Below are 10,784 nucleotides of genomic sequence, written 5' to 3' on the forward strand. Positions count from 1 at the left end.
TGATCTAACCTGCAGTAACATGATCGAATTTCGGCCCATGCGCAAGGCAAATACCATTGCGCATGTGCGAGAATCCGAGTGTACTGCTACGATGGATCTAACGTGGTGGATGCGATTTTGGGATATTGGGAAATTATTTTCAAGATTCTGGGCGTGCCGCTGAGGGAGTAGAGTGACACAAACACACATTGTCACACAGGAGACAATGCAGAACGAAATAAACACACCTGACGTCAATTTCGAAAATATATCTTTTCAAGCGCGAATGTTACTTTAAAAAACTCTAAAAAACTCAGAATGTGCTTTAAATGCCACATGACCTAACTTGTAACATGATCAATTTTCGGTCCATGCGCAGGATAAGTACCACTGCGCATACGCAAGAATTCGAATATAACGCTACAATGGATCTAACGTTATGGGCACAACTTTAGGATATTGGGAAATTATTTCCAAGATTGTGCTACGGAGGGACTAGATTGACACTAACACACGTCACTCAGGAGACGATGCGGAGCGAAATACGCACACTTCATGTCATTTTCAAAAATACACTTTTGCAAACGCGAAAATTTCTTTAGAAAACTTTAAAAAACTATCCCTGGCTTAACTAACTCGGCTTAATAAATTAGCGAAGACAAAATGCTCCGTTTTGAATCTCGGCTTAATAATTTAGCGGAGACACATCTGTTCGAATCTTGGTTTAATAATTTAGTGGTAACCCAAAATACTTCGGTTGAATCTCGGTTTAGTAATTTAGTGGGGCCTCAAAACATATCGATTCGAATTTCGGCTTTATGGTTTAGCGGAATCTCAAAACGCTCGAATCGGTCCGAATCTTAATAATTTAGGGATATCAAAACATTTCGGTTCGGATCTCGGCTTAATAATTTAATTTATCGAAATTTAATTTGTCGTCTTGTCAACAACAAACGCGTATGCATAAGAAAATATCTCCGAAGAAATAATATGTCGTATATAATACGACATAACAAGTTATAAAGTAAATTAATCAAATAGTATGTATAGAGCATACATTGAGTATATATAAAACATATATAGAGTATAAAAAAGCATATATAACATATACAGAGCATATAAATGACATGTTGAAATATATCAATTCAATGTATCATGAAACAATAATCCGACGAGAAGGAAACCTGCCGAGTCGAAATTTCAATTGGCCATTGTTATGCAAGAATGATCCAATTCAAAAAATTATAAGCTTGTATCAATGGATACTCCATTCACATCTTTTTAAACCAAACAAAAAACTTCAAGCCTTATAGACTTCAAATGAATTAAGAAACAGTTTTTTTTATTTTTTACTAGTCGCGTCTTTTTAGCACATTTTTTTTAAAGGATTGTGCTAGTCAGTACTTTTAAAGAGATGGAAATGCTTGACTCATTGAACGATTGCTCAAACCTCAGAGCTAAATTCTTTGGTTGGATTATTCTTGCGTAACTCCGGCGAATTGCAAATTCCAATTTTTACTTTACTTCCCGTCGGACTCAATGCGATTTACGTCTACGTGCATGCAATCTACGTAAAGTGACGCTTTGTGTCTACTATATGAGCGTCTAAATTGAGCGCTCACCATTGCGCGTGGTCCCACGGTGTCCAGGGTCCACCAGCCATCCTCTCGCTGCATCTGACATTGCAATGGTCCTCGCGTCCCACGTCGCCTGTAATTCACTCCCGACCGCGGTAATCTAAGGGAGGTTTCACGAAAAATTCCGTCTCTCTTAGAGGATACACTCCGAGTTGCGTGTGCAATATCGTGACTTGCGTCTTCAAGGAAAGGTCGACTTTTCGGATAAACGACAGTATGTGCGACGAATTCAGTAACGGTCCGATCGAGTTATAGTGCATCGCTTTGACACACGTGCGACGCGAATCGCTTACGAAGAAAACAGAATCAGCGAGCGAAGGGAATGCGCGACGCGAAAGCCGATCTCGCGAAATCTTTCGATGCGTGGACAAAGTTTTCTGTGCGAAATTCTCACGTACGAAACGGAATATCCCTAATGTAACGTTTCGATAGTGCAGCATAGTAGGCTGCGATACAGCTCCGCAATATTTTTGCGGATAACAGCTCCGCAATATTTTTGCGAAGACAATTCCGCAATGTTTTTGCGGATAATAACTCCGCAATACTTTTGCGAAAAAAATTCCGCAATATTTTTGCGGATAACAGCTCCGCAATACTTTTGCGAAGACAATTCCGCAATGCTTTTGCGGATAACAACTCCACAATATTTCTGCGAAGTTCGCTCGCGACTCTTCCGCAAATACGATCTGGTGAAATTCGCAAACTTGTCAAGTTAATAATCGCGAACGCAAGCGTGAATAAAAAACTATGAAAATTGTGACGATAGAGATAAAGATTCTGTTTAAAATTCACGCGAAAAAAATGTTACCGCGTGAGACGTCTGTTTTCGTTGAATGGAACTTGTCGCGCGCCGCGTAAGTAAACAAACAACTGCTCACATGTCTGACTTGTGTACATCGCGTTTTTTGCGAGAGATCAACGCTAACATTGTCGCTATTGTGCCTCACGTTAGGGAACTCTAACTCTAAGGGAAAAATTGAAATCTGAGAATTTTTCGACAACCGTGAAATTAATTTTGCTAACAGTTTATGTAATCACGTTAGATCGCTCCACGCAGGTGCCGCACGATATCGAATTAATAACGAAGCACAAACTCTACTTTATGAAATGCAATCGCCATTCAAACTCACGCGAGAGAGAAAATTGAGAAAATTAACCGGCGGAAGATCTATGACGCGGGTGATGTGATTGCGTATTTTCTGTGGCGCAATCCCTTTGCGCGTTGGTGCACTGCTCGAGACACCTGGAAGATCGCATTCAATAAAATTGAATAATTTTACATGTAAAATTTTGAATGTTTAGAGCGTATACTTAATAATTTAAGCATCTACCAGATAGTGTTGGAGTTTAATTAATTAAAATTTCCTTCGACAAAAATCGTCGACCAATGAATTATCTAAGTTAATCAATTTCTAAATATATATATATATATATATTGGGAGAAAAATACTTGAAAATTTATTTGTCAAATTTATGTAAAATATGCATTATCACTAATATTATTATTTGAAAAAGCGATCTTCCAATTGTTTCGAGCAGTGTGATTCTTATTGGACGGCACGTACACATACTACAACTACAGCAAAGTAAATCGCATTGATTCGATAAACTACATCGAAAGACTTTTTGTCTTTTTATTATAAATATGTTTCTTGTTTTGACTCACCAAACCGCTGATCAGGGTAGCCACATTCTGCTTTCGTTTCTAGAACAGAAAAATGCCATTTCGCCGATTAGATTCGTGTATTGATGACGATTTGAGTGAAGAAGTTTGAAGGATTATAAAAGAATAAACGCGATATTTTTCACGCTGGAAGAATGTTTCGGAATTTACACTTGGAATATTCCACTTTCCTTTTTCTCAATGTTGTAAATAAATCTCTTAATCAGAACAAATCAAAATTTTTCAAGTGATGATGTTACTGTATAATTACGATTTAACGCGATCTTTGATTCTATTCAAATTATTTCGATTTCGAACAAGAAAATTATCAATCTTATCGGATTTCTAATTATAAATGTTAATTAATGAAGCTCACCTTCGAGCTAACCCCGCTCGGCCCGAGCCAGATCCTTCGGCGCAGCAGCCCCTAAGAGTCGGCTGGTCGTCTGTTTCGTCTCTGCAACAGAAAGCAGATTTAATTTAGTATTACACACGACAATAGAAGCACTAAGGAACTCGATTCCTAACTAGAAAATTTTCAGTTTTGTCGGATTTCTAATTATAAGTACAAATTAGTGAAACTCACCTTCGAGCCGACTCAGAAAGACCCGAGCCGAATCCTTCGGCGCAGCATCACCCAGGCATCGTATCTTCTAGAGCCGCGTGGTTGCGTCCGCTCTACTGGATCTCTGTGACAGAAATTTAATTTAATTTAGTAATTTAATAATTTAGTATTTATTAGTTACACGCGACAGCAAAATGAGAAAAAGAAATTGTTGTAACGGTACGTTCGAGTTTCTTCCCAATGCGCAATAAGAGGTAATTAAATCATAGCTGAATAAAAAAGTAATAAAACCCAATTAATTAATGGATGATATTAATATCTGATCGACAACCGTACAATAATATTCGGTAGTATCAATTAATTACGCACGACAGCAAGACGAGGTAAGGAGATCGTCGTAATGACACGCTCGAGTTGCTTTACATGTAATAAAAATAGTTAAATGACAACCGTGTAAAGAAATAATAATACTCGAATAATAAATGGATGATGATAATATTTGTTCGGCATTGAGGAACTCGATCGCGACGTTTTTCTATCTAACAAGTAAAAAAGTAAATGAAACGCGGTAATTACCTGCTGCGGTAAAGCCCACAACACCTGTTCGCGTGATAAGTACGCGAATCAAATTATGTTAATTATTGTCTTAATTGTAGAAAAGTAAAAATGCGGTATTAAAAATCGGCACAAAATAATTTAGAAAATAATTTAGAAAATAATTTAGAAAATAACGCGGCAGCTCCCGCGATGCGCTCGCCTCGGCAGCTGAGAGCGTTATGGCGTGCCGCGCGCCTCGCCGCGCGTCCCCCTCTCCCTCTAGCGCCGCTCAGTCAACGGCCTGAGCGGCCGTTACGAGAGTCTGTTTACCTGCTTTGTGGAGCCTAGAGTTTTTGTTAGAGTCGTTGCCTAGGTATTGTTATTATCGATTATTCGATCATTATTTCGCGAATATTATCACACAATTGTCGAACAGATATTATTATGACTATCATTTAATATTCGAGTATAATTACTTCTTTATTCGATTATTATTTAATTTATTCAGTAAATATTTAATTATTGCTATTACGCTTAGGAAAGCAACTTGGGTGTGCCGTTACGATAATTTCTTTACCTGGTCTTTAATTAGTTATTATTACCCAGTTATTGTTATTCATTGTTATTGCTGATTATTCAATCATCGTTATTCAGTTATTATCCGCTCGCGGCTATTATCACACGATTGATATTATCATAATTGTTCTAAAAAAGTAATAATAATACTCGAATAACAAATGGTAGTGATAATAATACTTGATCGACAATCGTGTGATATTCGCGAGTAGATAATAATAAAATAACAATGATCGAATAATTGGTAATAACAATGAATAATAATAACTGGGCAACGGCAATAATAACTGATTAAAGACGAGGTAAAGAAATTGTCGTAAAGGCATGCCCGAGTTGTTTTCCTATGTGTAATAGCAATAATTAAATAATAGCCGAATAAATTAAATAATAATTGAATAACGAAGTAATAATACTCGAATATTAAACGGATGATGATAATATTTGATCGGTATTGAGGAACTCGATCGCGACATTTCTCTAACAAGTAAAAAAGTAAATAAAACGCGGTAATTACATGTCGCGGTAAAGCCCGCAACACCTTGCGTGAGGAGTACGCGTCTTAATTTACCTTAATTTGTCTTAATTGTTGCCTTAGTCGTCGTGAAGTCAAAACGCGTTATTAAAAATCGGCGCGGAATATCTAAAAAATAACAGGAATGTGTGTTCCCGATGTGTTCGTCTCAACGATTGATAGTCCTATGGTGTGACGCTTGAGCACGTGCTCACGCACGCGAGTTTGCATGCCCGGTTGCGTCACCCCCCTCCCAGCGCCGCTCAGTCAACAGCCCGAGCGGGACGTTATGACGGTCGGTTTACTTAGGTTTTGTTGATCCTAGAGTTTTTGTTAGAGCCGTTATTCAGGTATTGTTATTACCGATTATTCGATTATCATTATTTCTTTATTATCTACTCGCGGATATAATCACACGATTGTCGAGCAGATATTATTATCACTACCATTTAATATTCGAGTATTATTACTTTTTTATTCAATTATTATTTAATTATTGCTATTACGCGTAGGAAAGCAACTCGGGCGTGCCGACGAATTCTTACAATTTTTTCATCTTTGTTCAGTTATTATCTTCATTGCGATAATAGTTGCTAATAGTTGGACTCTGAGGAAACTACACACACACACACACACACACACACACACACACACACACACTCTGAATATTTGGACGTAAAAATATTCGGATTGTAAAAAGTGCGATAAAAGTACGAAGCTATTTCGAAAAATATTCGTGAACTAATTTTTCATTCTACTTTATCATAGTTGTTGAGGTTTATGATTACATGCGAAAACCACATGTAATCATAAACTTTTCTGCAAACTTTTCATCTCTTTTTTGGCATCGAAACTAAAGTGTAGTAGTAATCTTTGAAATTTTCCTGAATGGAACATCCACAGTTTCGTACAACCTGCAGAATGTTTGTTTAAACAAATATTGCACAAACTGACAGCTCAAAATTTAAATTTAAACATTTTTTTCGTTTTTGTCACATATTGACCAATGCTCCAATTAATTTTTGCATGCACTTTTGTGAAAGTGTTTATAATTCTGTGTAAGCAACAAGACGTAAACTTTGCAAAAAAAATTAATGTTATGTCGATAAAGTTTTCATGTCCGGCATCCCCTTAATATTAATTAACTCTTTACTACACCGTCCTGATTAGTTTGCATTATGAACTTTTTTATTCAATTTTAATTTTGCAGAAATATTTGACTTGAATTAACACTGTCAAACATTATTATCCTCTCATAATCTAAATGTTTGCACCAATATTCGCGTTTGACTCTTATTAGTCTTATCTTTTTTTAACTCCTTAAGTGGTATAGTCAGACAAGTTTGATGGTAAAATATTATAAGTGTGTGTTTCTTTATATTTTTTAAACTTATAACAAATATAAATGAAGATTAAATAATTTTTGATTTCATTTTTCAAAAATTTCCAAAGAAATTTCAATAAAGAAAAAGAAATCTATATAGGTACGCTTATTAAAAAAACTCGCTTTCAAAGGAATTGCGTATTATTTTAAATTATTTTAAATTATCACTAAAGAGGTTATATAATTTAAGTTGTACATACTTAGAGAATTTGTTTATTTAAGTACAATTTATTTTTTAGAAACGCAACTGAGTTGGAAGGCTATTTTGAAGATCACACGACGCACGCGAGTAGAGTGAAGATTATTTTCTTTTCCTTGTGAATTCTCCCAACAACACATGCGTCCGTTGCGCGTTTCGACGGTTATAAAAAAATTCTACGCTATAGCTACGTATTATATACGCTATCAAAAGACTCGCGCCGTATTCTACGTTCCCGTCTTTGCCACGAGCGTGGAAAAAAAATTCTCGGCACGTTCCCCTATACGCATTCGCATCTGCACGCGGTATAAATCGCGCGATGGTTTTTTTCATAACCCTCGGTACACTCTCACCGTTCGTTCCTCGCGTTACCGCATAGCTCTGTGCCCGCTTTTCACCGTCTCGTTCTCTCGGTCTCCATTCTCTTCTTGCTCCTGCGACTATAGTGTGGAACAGACTATTTCGCGGTTTTCATACTTCGGCACGATTCACTATAATTATTATACTTTCAGCGAAGGAGGCCGTCTAAAGGACGAGAGATTGTACAAATTGTGCTCACAATATTCTGTAAGGTATGTGTGTGTGTGTGTATGTATGTGTATGTATACATACACATATGAAATAATATTTTATTTATAGATATATAAAAATAAAAAAAATGAAAGTCTGCACGTATAGTACAAATGAAAACTGTTGCTAAGATAAAATTGTTCTTATTCTTACTTAAAATTAAGAAAAAAAGCAAAGCTGCTGCATTTTCCAGAGTTATGAATTCTTAAGAACATCTTCTTATCATCATTATCGTATGAATCACTGACAAACTCGTGAAAATATTTTGAAATATTAACTTTTTTACTATAAAAGAACTGAAAATTTAATATTCCATTCAGATATTTGCAATTTTGTTAACTTTTATTCAATTTCTATTATACGTTGTTCATACGATAACGACAAGCTTACGGAAATTTTCTACTTAAAATTCAGCTTAATTGAATCACCGAGAGCCAAGATATTACCGCAAAATGACGACTTTGAGTATATTGAGTATTTGATCATCAAAATTATATTTTTCTTCTCTTTATATGTTATATAAATACACATCAAAATAACACTTTCGTATATTCATTCAGTTTGTCATAAAACATTGTGAAAAAACAAGCACAATTTTCAAACAATCTGATCCTCTAGTCCACTTAAGTAGCGACGTGAAGGCGAAAATAATTCTGCGTAGTAAAAAGTTTTGTTAAATTTTACATATTTTACATGTCTATAACGATCCATTCAAGTTTTGGTATTAATTTAAGCGAATACGTTAAAAAATAATACAATATTATGTCAATAATTAACACAAAAAATTAACACCAATAATATTTTAAAGCATGTAAAATTGATATATCTTTAATGTCAAATGTTACACAACAAAAATGTTATTTTCACAGTAAAAAAATATTCTATCTATTTCATTTTTTATTGTTTTGAAAATGTGTTATCAATGATTTTACTTGAAATATTCTTAATTATATGTCTTTTAATTGATATCATATTTGGAAAAATTTATTCATTATAGATAAAATTGAACTTCGAAACTCTGCCTCTTGAGTCATTTATCTTACTTACCTATTACATTACTTCTACTCTGATTGTAAATACATTTTGTATTGTACATATCGTAAGATGGCGAAAACATTATTTTTCAGTAAAATTAACATTTATAATGTTAGTTTATACTGAAGTATATAAAATATGTCATTTTAATTTTCGTCTTTTGAATATCAACGTCTGTTGAATATTAATATAAAATATTCAGATAACACAAACGTAATATATTAAATTATACGGGTATGTTAAAAATTTTACAGAAAAATATTAGCAAGGGCCCTCCAGTTTTAACACACATAAAATGTTTTTCACTGTGTGCATTTCGCGCAAAGTAACTATTTTCCCTTTCTTTCTTGCTTTTCCTCTTCCCCTATTTATCTATTTATTTACCTATCTGTCTGTTTATCTATTTATGTATCCATCTATCCATCTATTTCTTGTTTTCGTTCTCTCTCGCTTATTTTCTCGTATTAAGACGTGTCTCGGCTATGAAATCCTGCTGTACCAAGTTCGGCGTCGAAACCTCCTTTGTTTTCGCGCCGTCTTCACCTCGGGGCGACAGGCGCTGCGGTGCGATGCACCAAGCTGCTCTCGAGCGTGCGGCACAATGATAATCCTGTTATACGGTAGCGTGTCAGTGACTGACGTTCCTTTGGTGCAGCCGGCGTGCTGCTCGGCTCGTCATAGTGCAAGAACCAGGAAAGGGCTGTGTCAATATCAGGATTGTTTGATGTGGACGCTGTCTCTCAACGGCTACACATGTTGCTACCAGAGAACGTTACTCTGGGTTGTATTTTTTATTTACCCAGAAAATTTCATACCGCTTCTCGATTGAGTGTGTCAGTACGTGTAGTTTTGCTCGGGATGTTATCACATCTATGAGATAAGGTGAAACGCGAAAACTCGCGTTTCCTTCTTTCGACTTTCAGGAAAGTGACGCGATAAATAATATGTGTATTTGAGTATATGATGGGAGGAATATCGTAAGGCTGGGTTGAACATTTTTACGCATAATTATGATACTCTACATCTATGTATAGACAGATACATATGTAAGAAATTCATTGTCTGTATAGACAATGAATACTCTATAAATGTCGTTTAAAGAGATAGTTAATTGCTTAAAAGTTAATTATATGAAATATATATATAATATATTAATTATAAGAGAATTGAGAATTTACGTTCTTAAATAACGTTCTTATATAAACAATTCAGGAATTCTGATAAATATTTACAAAATTCTGTTCAAGTTGATTAGAAATCTTGATAATTTAGATTAAATTATGGTAATTTCAATCGGAATTTCTGAATCGTTGATTATTACCAGAAATTGATCCATCCAATAAAACTTTTTTTTCTTTGTATATTCAAGTGTATTGGTATAATTAATACCTAAAATAGAGATACGATAACTGTTTCATGATTTAATTATTCTTTCTTGTATATCCTAATGTAATATGCAATATTTTCTACATAATTTATACATTTGTATGAAAAACGACCGAGCGTACATCACGTGGAAGACACGTAAACAATCCGCATAGACGTAATCTTGAAATCTACGGCGCAACTCTGTCGGAAACCATTACAACGCTCACAAATACGCGGGAGATGATGTAATTAGATTCACGTTGGTGAAATTATCGCTCAAATCGAAACGTTCTCACCGGCTTCCATCCGCTTTCAGCGGATAGCGGAAAAAAATCAGTTACGCCGCGAAAGAAGTTAATTAACGTCGTGAGCGAGACCGAGTCTCCCGGTCATCTAAACCGGCTTTCGCTCGCGTTTTCAACTCGGACGCGCTTCGCATATCGATTCACGCTTGCTCTCCCTGCGCACGTTACCAACAGGAGGAGGAGGAGTGCATCGTGCCAGGGCGCAGCTTGCTTAAATTCATTCGGCAGTTACTAATAGAAAACGGCGGGGGCGAGTTTGGTAGCGACGGTCGGCTTATCGGTAGGAGACCGCACGGCCGGATGCGAGAGCGAGTTCGCGGCCGGCCATCCGGTTTCACGAGGTTGGGGGCCAAACCGAGCGGTCATCTCCCAGAGGCCTTGTACTCGGAAATAGACTGGGGTGTGTGTGTGTGTATGTATATATATATATATATATATATATATATATATATATA

This window comes from Odontomachus brunneus, unplaced genomic scaffold (assembly GCF_010583005.1).
Source record: "Odontomachus brunneus isolate Ranch 3 - 2012 unplaced genomic scaffold, Obru_v1 Obru_scaffold_005, whole genome shotgun sequence".
In the NCBI taxonomy this organism is placed as follows: domain Eukaryota; kingdom Metazoa; phylum Arthropoda; class Insecta; order Hymenoptera; family Formicidae; genus Odontomachus; species Odontomachus brunneus.